The sequence below is a fragment of the Musca autumnalis genome, unplaced genomic scaffold (genome assembly GCF_047663935.1).
Source record: "Musca autumnalis isolate F117 unplaced genomic scaffold, ASM4766393v1 scaffold_2, whole genome shotgun sequence".
Classification (NCBI taxonomy): domain Eukaryota; kingdom Metazoa; phylum Arthropoda; class Insecta; order Diptera; family Muscidae; genus Musca; species Musca autumnalis.
In genome coordinates, this window is record NW_027411755.1 from 161,110,289 (window position 1) to 161,124,826 (window position 14,538).

Sequence of the window (14,538 nt, forward strand, 5' to 3'; positions counted from 1 at the left end):
TGTGTATAGAAGACCGTATAAAGGTCTTCTGTCTATAGAAGACCATAGAAAGGTCTTCAGTCTAGAGAAGACCATAGAAAGGTCTTCAGTCTAGAGAAGACCTTAAAAAGGTCTTCTGTCTATAGAAGACCATATAGAGGTTTTCTGTCTATTGAAGGCCGTAGAAAGGTCTTCTGTCTATAGAAGACCGTATAAAGGCCTTCTGTCTGGAGAAGACCGTATAAAGTCTTCTGTCTATAGAAGACCGTATAGAGGTCTTCTGTTTAGAGAAGACCGTAGACAGGTCTTCTGTCTATAGAATACCGTATAAATGTCTTCTGTCTATAGAAGACCGTATGAAGGCCTTCTGTCTAGAGAAGACCGTATAAAGGTCTTCTTTCTTTAGAAGACCATAGTAAGGTCTTCTGTCTAGAGAATAACGTATAAAGATCTTCAGTCTATAGAAGACCGTATAAAGGTCTTTTGTCTAGAAAGACCGTATAAAGTTCTTATGTCTAGAGAAGACCGCATAAAGGTCTTCTGTCTAGAGAAGACCGTATAAAGGTCTCCTGTCTACAGAAGACCGTATAAAGGTCTCCTGTCTACAGAAGACCGTATAAAGATCTTCAGTCTATAGAAGACCGTATAAAGGTCTTCTGTCTAGAGAAGACCGTATAAAGGTCTTTTGTCTAGAGAAGACCCTATAAAGGTCTTCTGTTTATAGAAGACCGTACAAAGGTCTTCTTTCTTGAGAAGACCATATAAAGGTCTTCTGTCTATAGAAGACCGTATAAAGATCTTCTGTCTATAGAAGACCGTATAAAGGTCTTCTGTCTATAGAAGATCGTATAAAGGTTTTCTGTATATAGAAGATCCTATAAAGGTTTTCTGTTTATAGAAGACCGTGTAAAGGTTTTCTGTCTATAGAAGACCGTATAAAGGTTTTCTGTCTATAGAAGGCCGTATAAAGGTCTTTAGCCTAGAGAAGACCGTATAAAGGTATTCTGTCTAGAGAAGACCGTATAAAGGTCTTTTGTCTAGAGAAGACCGTATAAAGGTCTTCTGTCTATAGAAGACCGTATAAAGGTCTTCTGTCTATAGAAGAACGTATAAAGGTCTTCTGTCTATAGAAGACCGTATAAAGGTCTTCTGTCTATAGAAGACCATAGAAAGGTCTTCAGTCTATTGAAGACCTTAAAAAGGTCTTTTGTCTATAGAAGACCGTATAGAGGTTTTCTGTCTATAGAAGACCGTATAAAGGTATTCTGTCTAGAGAACACCAGAGAAAGGTCTTCTGTCTGGAGAAGACCGTATAAAGTCTTCGTTTTGGAGAAGACCATATAAAGTCTTCTGTCTATAGAAGACCGTGTAGAGGTCTTCTGTCTAGAGAAGACCGTAGACAGGTCTTCTGTGTAGAAGTCTTCTGTCTATAGAAAACCGTCTTCTGTCTATAGAATGCCGTATAAAGGTCGTGTGTCTATAGAAGACCGTATAAAGGTCGACTGTCTATCGAAGACCGTATGCAGGTCTTCTGTCTATAGAAGACCGTAAAAAGGTCTTCTGTCTATAAAAGCCCGTATAAAGATCTTCTGTCTATTGAAGACCGTAAAAAGGTCTTCTGTCACGAGAAGACCGTATAAAGGCCTTCTGTCTATAGCAAACCGTATAAAGGTCTTCTGTCTATAGAAGACCGTATAAAGGTCTACGGTCTATAGAAGACCGTAAAAAGGTCTTCTGTCTATAAAGACTGTAAAAGGGTCTTCTGTCTATAGAAGACCGTAAACAGGTCTTCTGTCTATAGAAGACCGTAAAAAGTTCTTCTGTCTATAGAAGACCGTAAACAGTTCTTCTGTCTATAGAAGACCGTAAAAAGGTCTTCTGTCTATAGAAGACCGTATAAAGGTCTTCTGTCTATAGAAGACCGTAAAGAGGTCTTCTGTCTATAGAAGACCGTAAAAAGGTCTTCTGTCTATAGAATACCGTAAAAAGGTCTTCTGTCTATAGAAGACCGTATAGAGGTCTTCTGTCTATAGAAGACCGTAAAATAGTCTTCTGTCTATAGAAGACCGTAAAAAGGTCTTCTGTCTATAGAAGACCGTAAAAAGGTCTTCTGTCTATAGAAGACCGTATAAAGGTCTTCTTTCTATAGAAGACCGTATAAAGGTCTTCTGTCTGTAGAAGACCGTAAAAAGGTCTTCTGTCTATAGAAGACCGTATAAAGGTCTTCTTTCTATAGAAGACCGTATAAAGGTCTTCTGTCTATAGAAGACCGTAAAAAGGTCTTCTGTCTATAGAAGACCGTAAAAAGGTCTTCTGTCACGAGAAGACCGTATAAAGGCCTTCTGTCTATAGAAAACCGTATAAAGGTCTTCTGTCTATAGAAGACCGTAAAAAGGTCTTCTGTCTATAGAAGACCGTAAAAAGGTCTTCTGTCTATAGAAGACCGTAAAAAGGTCTTCTGTCTATAGAAGACCGTAAAAAGGTCTTCTGTCTATAGAAGACCGTAAAAAGGTCTTCTGTCCATAGAAGACCGTAAAAAGGTCTTCTGTCTATAGAAGACCGTAAAAAGGTCTTCTGTCTATAGAAGACCGTAAAAAGGTCTTCTGTCTATAGAAGACCGTATAAAGCTCTTCTGTCTATAGAAGACCGTATAAAGGTCTACTGTCTATAGAAGACCGTAAAAAGGTCTTCTGTCTATAGAAGACCGTATATAGGTCTTCTGTCTAGAGAAGACCATATAAAGGTCTTCTGCCTAGTGATGTCCTTACTTTTGCCTGTAAAAGAACTTACGAGTTACTTCTGTCTATAGAAGACCTTATGAAGGTCTTCCTCCTATAGAAGACTTTTTTAAAGTCTCCCGTTTATAGAATACCTTACGAAGGTATTCTGCCTTTATACGAAATTTTGAAGGTCTTCTGTGAAGAGTGGATGTATAGAAGTCATTTTGAAAGTCTTCTGGCTATAGAAGATCTTATAAAAGTCTGCTGCTTATAGAAGTCCTTATAATGGGTTCTATAGAAATATAATGTCTATTCTGTAAGTTTTTTTTAATAACGAACCGACATCGGTAGTTAACGAAAATATTCGGTTGAGTTAACGAATGTGCTATTCTGTAACTTTATGTTACCGATTGTAGAAATCGTTAACTCATACCGACGAATATCGATGGGAAGAAAATGTAAAATATTATATTTTAATATTAATTAAAATATATTTTGAAGCTGAAAACATTATTTCGCCGAGAGTACAAAACATAAAGCGTTTAAGAAGGAAACAATTCAGATTTTTGATGGAATGTGGCTCAAATGTGTGTCTTTTGGATGACTACGGATGCCAGTAAAGAAGCATTTCTTAGGATGTTTTTATTGTGTGTGTGATTTAAAATTAATAAAAGTGATAAAACCATCATTAATCTTTTTTAAAAGCGCAGTTGTGCTGTTTTAATTAAAAGTTGGGATCATATTTTGGATTGTGGCGCTCTGTATGGAAATCCAGCTTTGATATATGACATGACTTAAGCCCCTTCAGTGATAGTGGATCCACGTTACCGTCATTTGAGTTTATATTCACATATTCAATTCACGCCCACATTAAATGAAATTTCTCATAGCGGAGAGTATGAAAAGTTCGAAAATCCAAGCTTATACGCCATTTTTAGCATTCTGATTGTTAGTGATGCTGTGTTTAAATCAATAAGATTATCACAGAACAAAGTAGGTAATACTATTCACGTGTTGGCCTCAATGCTAAATTAAAGCCAACGAAAGCCTCCTAGAAATATATTGTTAAGGACATTGATATAGGTCTTACATACCAGTACCACACTTGAGTTCTTTTGAAGCATTAGCTAACGTTTTTCCTTCGCCACTGTTGCGCCTTCGCCAGCGCCGATTTAATTGATGCTACATAAAGGTGGTCTAAAGGAAAGTTATGAGTTAATCGAAGATCTACAAGTTCTCTTTGATAATCTTTATGCAGTTTCAATAAAATCGGCGCTGTCGAAAGCACAACAGTGGCGAAGCTGTCCCATATTATTCTACACAGTTAACACTTATGTAAATGCATTAAGAAGATTTTTGTCAATAAGGCGGAATTTACCTTATGTACCCTACTTATTAACATAACATATGTTCATATAAAACGCCGTTGTTAAAAGAAATCAGCGAAATATTGTAATAATGTACTGTCGTTAAGACTTAACGACTATTTTTTTTTGGTTGTTAACTTAACAATAATTTTAGGTAATTAACGACAAAATTTACCGACAAAAATCGTTAAAATTGGTATACAGAATAGCACTTACCGAAAATTGTCGTTAAATGTCGGTAACATTTGTCGTTAATTCTGCCGTTAAGGAGTTACAGAATCGCCCTACTGGGGTTTATAAAAAGTTCCCTTATTTTGTTGTGTTCATTGATGTTTTCTATTACGTACTCTATATATTAATATCGTTTTTAATGCATTTTTGTTCTGACAACCCTATCTTTCGACATCCCTACCCCAAACGCAATGATATTCACATAAAGAGGAGCAAGATTAACAATTTTTGCTGCAATGCATCCTCCAGCAAAGTAGATGTTTTCTACTTAGTTTTTTTTCTGCTCAACTTCAACACTAGGAACAACTACAGAGAGGACGGTGGTGGAAAGCAATTGACATAAAAGAAGCAAACAACTTTGTACTTGGCTGTTATGCTGCGACAGTAACAATTAACAACAAACGAACGAACGAAAAAAAAACTTCTTTCATTATTTATGATTTTAATTTTTAGCTTCAACCTATTTGCCTTAACGCCTCTAAAGTTGTTATTTTTATTATGAAATTACCAAGAAGTTTATGTTCAGATTTTCTTAATGCCATAAAATGTTCTTTTGAAGTAACAACTACAAACGCAATGATGACTTTTCTATTTGCTGTGGCGTTTTTGCTTTGGGCGCCAAAAAATTGCGTGGCTTCTTCTAGCTACAGATGGTGAGGATGATGGTGATGGCTTTGGTTTAATGCGTTCGCTTCTCATTTTATTTTTGGGTTTTTGTCTTTTTCTTTTAGAAAAACAACCACACCAACAAGTTGATCTTAATATTAATAAATGTTGTTTCTTTTTTGGAAAGTTAATGAACTGTGTTACATAATGTGTACACACAAAAATTATTATTTCGTCGAAATTTATTTTGCATTTACAAGGATCAGAAGGAAATGACGTTGCTAATGTCATTCTTGGTTAGCTTGGTAATTTGTTTCGCTTAGTGAAACTTTTTCATACAAAGGAGGATTTTGAATGATGATAAAGAATAACTTGGTCACTAGGTTCGAGTTGCAGATGATGATGCTGCGCTTCTATGCACTTTACGAGTTGTTGGGTCATTTGTTATGTCAACAGTGTAAATTGCTTGGTATGCAACTGCATTTGACGTCAATGTTGGTTTCGTTTATCCCGAAATGGATTCGCCAATATTAAGAAATGTTGCTTTTAATAGTTTTATGACTATTTTTGCGAATTTCATTCACATTTTATAGAAAAATGTCAAATTTGAGCAGTTTTCTCAGGACAAAGTCAAAGCATAGTTGCACCAGATGCTTTTAGGTGATATACTCATTTGCAGAACCGTGTAATAAGATAAACATATTCTCAATCGAAACGTTCAATTTGTAAAATTTATGTTATATCAATGACACTATACTAAAAATAAAAAATCTCAAAAATTTATTTTTATACCCTCAGCCTTTAGGCTAGGGAGGGTATATACACTTTGATACGATGAAAATGTGCCTCATCGAAATAATGGTTTTAGACCCCAAGTATGTTTTGACGAAATGTGTTTCAGACAATTTGGAGTCGATCTAGCCATGTCCGTCCGTCTGTCTGTCCTGCTGGCTGGAGCGCACGATAACTCTCGAACGGATGAACCGATTCGGTTCAAATTTTGGCTTTCGTAATATTTTGCCCAAACTTAGTTTAAGTTCGAAGATGGGCTATATCGGTCCAGTCCTTCCAGTACCTCCCCCACAAAAGTTCGAAAATGTTCGGAAAATTTGTGCGCACGATAACTCTTAAAGGGGGTAACCGATGTGGTTCATACTTTGCCCATCGTGAAATATGTACCAGACTTAGATGTGGTTCCAATATGGACTCAATCGGTCCACTCCTTCTGGTACCTTCCACACAAAATTTCGGATAAATTCAGTTTAGGACCATCTCTCGGATCGCTTTGATTTTTGTTTTAGCAACTTGTATTCACCACCCCCTACACGACGTTAAAAGCTTCATCAGGGGCATGTCCATACTTCCTGAGAAAATAGCCTGAAAGTTGCAAAAAAACCCTATGACACGGTGTGAGGTGGTTGGAGCGCAAGATAACTCTCGAACGGATCTGCCGATTCGGTCCAAAATTTAGCCTTAGTAATATTTTATCCAAACATAGTTTGAGTTCGAAGTTAAGCCATATCGGTCCACTCCTTCAGGTACCTGCCCCACAAAATTTCAAAAATATTCGGAAAAATTGTTCGTACGGTAACTTTTGAAGGGAGTGGCCGAATTGGTCCATACTTTACACATCCTAATATATCTACCAGATATACATCAGGTTCAAATATTGACTATATTAGACCACTTTATGCAGTACCTCCCAAACAAAATTTCGGATAAGTTCACTTTAAGACTTGCTACTGCATTGCATTCGCTGCCTCACTTACGATGGTTTTTCAGGGTTTTTCAGAGGCAAATCCACACTTCTTAAGCAAACAGCCCGAAGGGAGTAACACCCCCCTATGGTACAATATGTAGTGGCTGGAGATCGACTTCCATAATGGTCAATGTTGATCCATTCCTTTAAGTATTTCCTCTGCACTTTAATCTAATAATAATTTTTGTCGGTTTATACGTCCACAATTTTTAAAACCCTCTAAATACATACGTTTTTTGGGAAAAAATAGTTTCAATATATCATTGAGCTAATATGAATCGGGGTGCACTCATTGATATGAGAGAAGTCTCCCCTTGTCCCGTATGGGATGTTTGTGTTTATGGAACACTTATAGTTTCAATATACACATGCTGAGGGTATATCTCTGTCGGCCAAGCCGACTGATACTTTTTTTACTTGTTTTATTTTCACTTACTAATGTATGTGGATGCTTGGGGGGAGGGGCCAAAGCAAGGATCTATGTTCTGAATTGTTTTTTAGAATATTTTCTATTTAATGAATACAAATTTTATAGTAAACCCAACTCGGTGGGCAATAATTATCTAACACCATTTAAATATCCCAAATGGGGTGCCCCTTCATATTGGGGCTATAGCAAAACGAGGAAATACGTTACTAATGTTTCGCAAAACGGTTTTCCACCTACGGAGAACATAAAATGCCAAAATTCAAACAAATAGATTGGTAAATGTGCTTGGAATCTGTAAAATATGTTATATTGGCTGGTACCGCTCAATGGGGGCTATACCAATACGCGAACATATATTGATAATATTTTGTACACATATTCCCCGTCCACTAAAACCCCAATATACCAATTTGCAGCAATATCGGTTGAAAAAGAAACCAAATATCTAAAAATGGTCACCACCGATACATAGGGGCTATAGGAAACCGCGGATCTACATATGTGGTCCATATTTATCCACATACGACCCCCAAATATAAGAAACATTTTTGGAAAATTTTAGTAACCTACCTCCTTTGCATCAAAAGTTATGAGTAAAGTTCCACTAAAGTGCCCATATTTCGCACTGTGCGCCGCACGATGGTTCAGAAATGGATTTACCTGGCCAAAAAACAAAATTTTGGTTTTTTTTTCAAAGATATTTAATTTATATAGGGTTTCGATAGTTAACATATTGAAATTAAGGAAACCAAAAAAATTGGGTAAAAATATTGGATTGCGTGGGTGTGGGGTGTCCCTAAAAACGAACATTTTCCCCATTTTTGGGAAATACATAATTTTTGCAAATATCTGGAGAAGGAAGTAGCTATTTCTCGGAAACTATAACAGATATTGTGTTCATTTTTTTGTAAGCTAGATAGGATTGTGGTCTTTAAAAATCGTTTAAACTAATTACCGTAGCGTTTACACAACATGAGCTATTTTACTTTTCCTCAGGTACCAAATTTTATGAAATTCTAAATTTAGTGGACTAGAACTTTTGTGGAACAACATGGAACAATGTACACACTTTTGTACCCGTACCGTTCCGTCCGTTTAACACTTTTTTATAAATTTATTGAAATTACATACATACATACGTTCCCACAACATCCCTGAAGGGACAAGGGAGACTTCTCTCATTTCAATGAATGCACGCCGATTCATATTGGCTCAATGATATGGGACCTACTTTTTATTGCCGAGTCCGAACGGCGTGCCTTACGACACCACTTGTAGAGAATTTTTTCATGTCTTAAAAACTCAGGAAATGTCGCCAGCATTACTGATGGAGAATTTTTGACACCGTTGAAAATTTGATGTCGCTTGGCCTGGGATTCGAACCGCAGACCTTCTGAGTGCAAGGCGGACGTGCTAACCATTGCACCACGGTGGCCCCCATTTATTGAAATTACATACGTATTACGTATGAATTACAGCTTTTTTACACAAATGGAAATTTTTTGAGTATATGAGTTTTTATACAAGTTATATAAGTTTTATGAAACCCCAAGGAGTATTTTTTTTAATTTTTGAAATAAATAAAGTTTTTCTGGAAAATTGTTTTTAAAAAAATTTTGAAAAAAATGTTTCGATATTTTTGTTAAGTTGTTTGTTATTCTAATGGCCTGTTTCTCTAAGACTATTCGAATTCAAAATCGTTCGAATTACTAAATAAAAAATAAAAACAACTTAAATATTTTTCAAAAAATAGACGTAGTAGTTCGAACGAATTTGTATTCGAATCGTCTTAGTGAAACAGGCCATAATAGTTTATTTATTGGTGTTTGACCATCTTTAATATATAGGAAGATATAAAAAACACAAAAACAGTCACATTTTGATGAAAAATAGTAAAAAAACTCACAAGTTTAACTTTGACCTTGAATGTGTGTTATCTGTCTAACAAAAAAAGAATTTTGAAAATATCTCTAGCCGTTCAAATGTTAAGGAAAACCCGATTCTGAACCACTGTGCGCCGTTCCTACTTGTCAGTTCTATATATATTTATTGACAGTTAATTTAATCCTTTTTTTCTTCTTTTAACAGGTATTCATTTGGTAAGTTCAATATTTGGGGTTGCGCCTAATTTCCTATTGTTGTGATGGTGGAATATAAAAGATTTACTTTTGTTCATCCCACTAAAAATATATATTTTGCAGTCTAGTTGGCTGTTGTCCCTCCTTTTTCTACTTTATTTCTTCCGTATGTGACACTTCCAGCTTCATGTGGTCCTACCTACCATGTGGTATTGTACTCTTGACAGACATATACGCAATATTGCTGTTGTGAGGACATTTTGTACGATTTTTTCTTTTGCCTTTGTTAAAGTTCACCACAGAAAATATATAATTTAATTCTTTTATTTGCATACAAAAGAAATGATCATGTTGCAATAATAAAAATCACCAAATTCAAACCTAAAGTGACCCCAAGTGAGAGATTTAGCGAAAATTTGTCGCATTAATGTTGAAACATAACAGTCGCTACGTTTGCTTTCTTCTCAATTTCAGTTTGAATGTGAATTTGTTCTTGTTTTTGGCTGGCGCAACCTTTTAATTGTGTTTCAACCAGTGACGGGTTGTCAAATACTTCTATGTATTTTTCATACTATTTGAACATCACACTTTCCATGTTTGTTAAATAAAAAGAGGGGAATTGAAAGGGTAAGTAAAATACAAATAAATGTGTGGTGGTTTGCAAAATTTTTGATTGGCACAAAGAAACTTTTTTGAGATTTTTAAGAGGTCCCAAAAGGAAAAAGCGCATTAGTCTCATAGTGCCATACTTAAAGTACGGTCATAACTCCCAAACTTGATTCGGATTTTATGTCCGTTGGGAGTTAATTTACCTAGCCGTTTACCCGTACTTATTAAGGCATTGAGTTCTAATTGATTTGTGTAATACCCAGCACAATTTTCTATTACTGTGGATTTTTTAAATTGACTGTACTAAACCTCAACAATTTCTCATACTTATCATGCCTGGCATTAATCTACCAAGTGAGAATGAGTTTTATTTTGTTTTGCCTGTTGTTGTATAATTCTTATTGAGCCACAAAAAATTAAATTTAATTTGACACTTAACCATGCCGAAAAAACTACCTGCAGTATTGACCCCCCCGCATGGTGTTATGCTTTTACCAATAAAAGTTCGTATGTTTTAATATGTCCATTTGCCTTCCATCCATATCGTGCATTTGTTATAGTTCTTCTTTATTTTTGTTTTACTGTCCTACAAAAGCCATGACCATATCCAATGAAAATGAGACCTGTGAATGTTAGCAGGTGGAAATGTTAATCCCTTATGCGCAGGATATGGCATAACAAAACGAATGTATAATACAGTCAGAAGCAGGGCAAAATAACGAGAGAGAAAAAATAAATAAAAACAGCATAAACTGTGTCAACGCCAAAGTCAGTATTTGTTAATGTCAGATTTATACACATTCATACTCGCATGTATGTAGGTAGCATTTTAAGAGAGAAATATTGTCAGTTTTATGAAGGATCTTCAAACAGTTGCCTAGGTGGTTTGAACTTAAATTTAGACAAAGTATTATAATCCAATCTAATAGCTGGGAGTTTTCAGAAATTATCTGTAGGAGCACCCTTTCTTTCAGAAAGAGTCTATAGAAGCACCCTTTCTTTCAGAAATAGTCCATAGAAGCACCCTTTCTCTCAGAAAGGATCTATAGAAGCACCCTTTCTTTCAGAAAGGATCAATAGAAGCACACTTTCTTTCCGAAAGGGTCCATACAGGCAGCATTTCTTACAGACAAGGTCTATAGAAGCACCCTTTCTTTCAGAAAGGGTCTAAAGAAGCACCCTTTCTTTCTGAAAGGGTCTAAGGAAACACCATTTATTCCGGAAAGGTTATATAGAAGCAGCCTTTCTTTCAGAAAGGTTCTATAGAAGCAACCTTTCTTTCAGAAAGGTTCTGTAGAAGCAGCATTTCTTTCAGAAAGGTTCTGTAGAAGCAGCATTTCTTTCAGAAAGGTTCTCAAGAAGAACACTCTCTTTTAGAAAGGGTCTATAGAAACAGCCTTTCTTTCAGAAAGGTTCTAAGGAAGCACCCTTTCTTTCAGAAAGGTTTTATAGAAACATCATTTCTTTTAGAAAGTTTCTATAGAAGCAGCCTTTCTTGCAGAAAGGTTCTATAGAAGCAGCATTTCTTTCGAAAAGGATCTAACGAAGCAGCCTTTCTTTCACAAAGGCCCTAAGGAAGCAGCCTTTCTTTCAGAAAGTTTCTATACAAGCTGCCTTTCTTTCAGAAAGGTTTTATAGAAGCAGCATTTCTTTCAGAAAGGTTCTATAGAGGCACCCTTCTTTTCAGACAGGGTCTATAGAAGCACCCTTTCTTTCAGAAAGGGTCCATAGAAGCGCCCTTTCTCTAGAAAGAGTCTAAGGAAGCACCCTTTCTTCCAGAAAGGTTCTATAGAAGCAGCCTTTCTTTCAGAAAGGTTCTATAGAAGCAGTCTTTCTTTCAGTAAGGTTTTATAGAAGCAGCATTTCTTTCAGAAAAGTTCTATAAAACAGTCTTTTTTCAGAAAAGTTCTATAGAAGCAGCCTTTCTTTTAGAAGCAAATTTCTTTCCGAAAGGTTCTATAAAAGCTGCCTTTCCTTCAGAAAGGTTCTAAGGAAACAGCCTTTCTTTCAGAAAGGTGCTATAGAAGCAGCCTTTCTTTCAGAAAGGTGCTATAGAAGCAGCCTTTCTTTTAGAAAGGTCCTATAGAAGCAGCCTTTCTTTCAGAAAGTTCCTATAGAAGCTGCCTTTCTTTCAGAAAGGTTCTATAGAATCAGCATTTCTTTCAGAAAGGTTCTATAGAAGCACCCTTCTTTTCAGACAGGGTCTATAGAACCTTTCGGAAAAGCACCCTTTCTTTCAGAAAGGGTCCATAGAAGCACCCTTCTTTTCAGAAAGGCTCTATAGAAGCACCCTTTCTTTCAGAAAAGGTCTATAGAAGCAACCTTTCTTTAGGAAAAGGTCTATAGAAGCACCCTTTCTTGCAGAAAGAGTCTATAGAAGCACTCTTTGTTTGAGAAAAGGTCTATAGAAGCATCCTTTCTTTCAGAAAGGGTCTAAGGGAGCATCCTTTTTTTCAGAAATTGTCTAAGGGAGCATCCTTTCTTTCAGAAAGAGTCTAAGGGAGCATCCTTTCTTTCAGAAAGGGTCTATAGAAGCAACTTTCTTTCCGAAAGGGTCTACAGAAGCAGCCTTTCCTTCAGAAATGGTCTATAGAAGCTCTCTTTCTTTCAGAAAGGTCCTATAGAAGCACTCTTTCTTTGAGAAAGGGTCTATAGAAGCACATTTTTTCCGAAAGGGTCTAAGGAAGCGACCTTTCTTTCAGAAAGGTTCTATAGAAGCACCCTTTCTTTTAGAAAGGGTCTATAGAAGCACCTTTCTTTCCGAAAGGGTCTATAGAAGCACACTTTCTTTCAGAAAGAGTCTATAAAAGCACCCTTTCACTCAGAAAAAAATTCAATAAATATTTATTTCAAAGTCAATATTAATACTCCACAGGCCATTGTGCTGTGTAAAACATTGGAATATTTGTTTGGTTGGACGCTATGTTTACTGGTGCTACGCCTAAAATGCGCGTCCATTCATAACTTTGTGACATATCAACACACAGACACAAACATATTATTCTCACTCATACACACTCAACAATAAAGTTAATTTCATTTACAAATTGGCCTATAAACTTTCAAATGTTGCAAAATATGCTGTGACGAAGAACACACCGCTGAATATACGACCCAAATTTTATTCGTTCATCCATCCGCATGCCGCGTTTCCGCGCACATTCTGAAATAACATCCGCAGCGTTATAACAGCGTTACCAATTTTGTATGTATCCACAAAAAAGTAAACGTTAAATATAAGTGTGTACCAGATTGCATAATTATACATTTGGGTACATTTTCCGATATGACCTGGTGCTGAAGAGAAGGTTTGACAGGCCGGCTGGCCGCCATCATAACGATAACAAATAAAATTTGACACACCAAATTTATTTCTGTTTAGCCAATTTGATGTTAAATGATGCTATGCTGCGATAAAACCATGGATACAATGCAAACAAGTCGAGAGAGCTAGGTAGCCAAAACAAACAACAACGTCAAGAATTTTGGTTGGGTCCACAAGAATTGTTGGCAAAAATTTGTAGCAATTAAATTATATTTAAAAGCTCATTTAAATACAAAACAAAACAAAAATTAGGATTTCGAGTGTTCGTCCGTCAGTACGTCGAGTGCGCATAGTCAAATATTGCCGTATTATAACGTGACTGGGCACGTTTGTAAAGCGTAATTCATTCATGATGAAATTTTCGAAAAGGGACTTAACTAAATTGTTGGGCAATTTAATAATTAAATAAATACGCAACTAAAAAGGACTTGGCAATTTGTTTATATCCTGCATCATGAGGGTAATTGTATTATTTGAATAAAAGGGTACCTACCATGCTTAAAACGAATGTCGAGCTTAATGACCAATGATTTTTGCAAGTGAAAAAGAAAGCCGAAAATTGGAACCCAAACAAACAACCACCACTATGTGTGACATGTTTCGCTTTTGGTAGGGGCTTATCAGGCATATCAGCTGTGGAGCGGCTTCGCTATCATCTAACTTTTCTTCTTTCCAATGCAATTTGTTTTTTTACAACGCTGATTTACCAGAAGAAGTGTATCAACGTTGAAGACGGGCCGTCTCGGTCCTCTACATCCGGTACCTTCCCCACAAAAGTTCGCTTTTTTGCTAATATGGTATGCTCGGTAACTCTAGAACGACTGAACTGAAATTTCCTGGCCAAAAGCCCATTTTTATCGTAACCGATTGTTAACTTGTAAATGGAATTCGATAGTAAACATGTTGAAACAAAGTAAACCTAAGGAGCAGTACACATTGTCAGTTTTGAATGTCGATATTTCGTAATTATTGATTACTGTCCAACTGTCCAGGAACCACAAAACATTTTGCGGTTGCGGTAATGATAAAAATTAAAAATGAATGAAATGAAAATGAACACTAGCAAGCAACAACAAAGCTGTCATTCAAAACTGACAATGTGTACCCAGCTTAAAAATTAGGTTAAAATATTATAATGTGCGGGCGCGGTGAGCTCCTTAATACGACGATTTTGGAAAATTTCTGAAGAAAGAAATAGCTATATCTTGGAAACTATTGTGATAATTCTTACTTTTGTTACTATGTAGGTAGAATTGTGGCCTTTCTTCTTTTATTTTCCGTTTAACTCCTTGAGGTGTGTACTACCTTTAAGTAACGTTTTAATAAATTACCCTAGCGTTTATACAAAGTGGGTTATTTTATTTTTCCTCTGGTATTTAATTTTAGTGAAAATATAACTTTAGTGGAGTAGAACTTTTAGGGATCAACATGAAA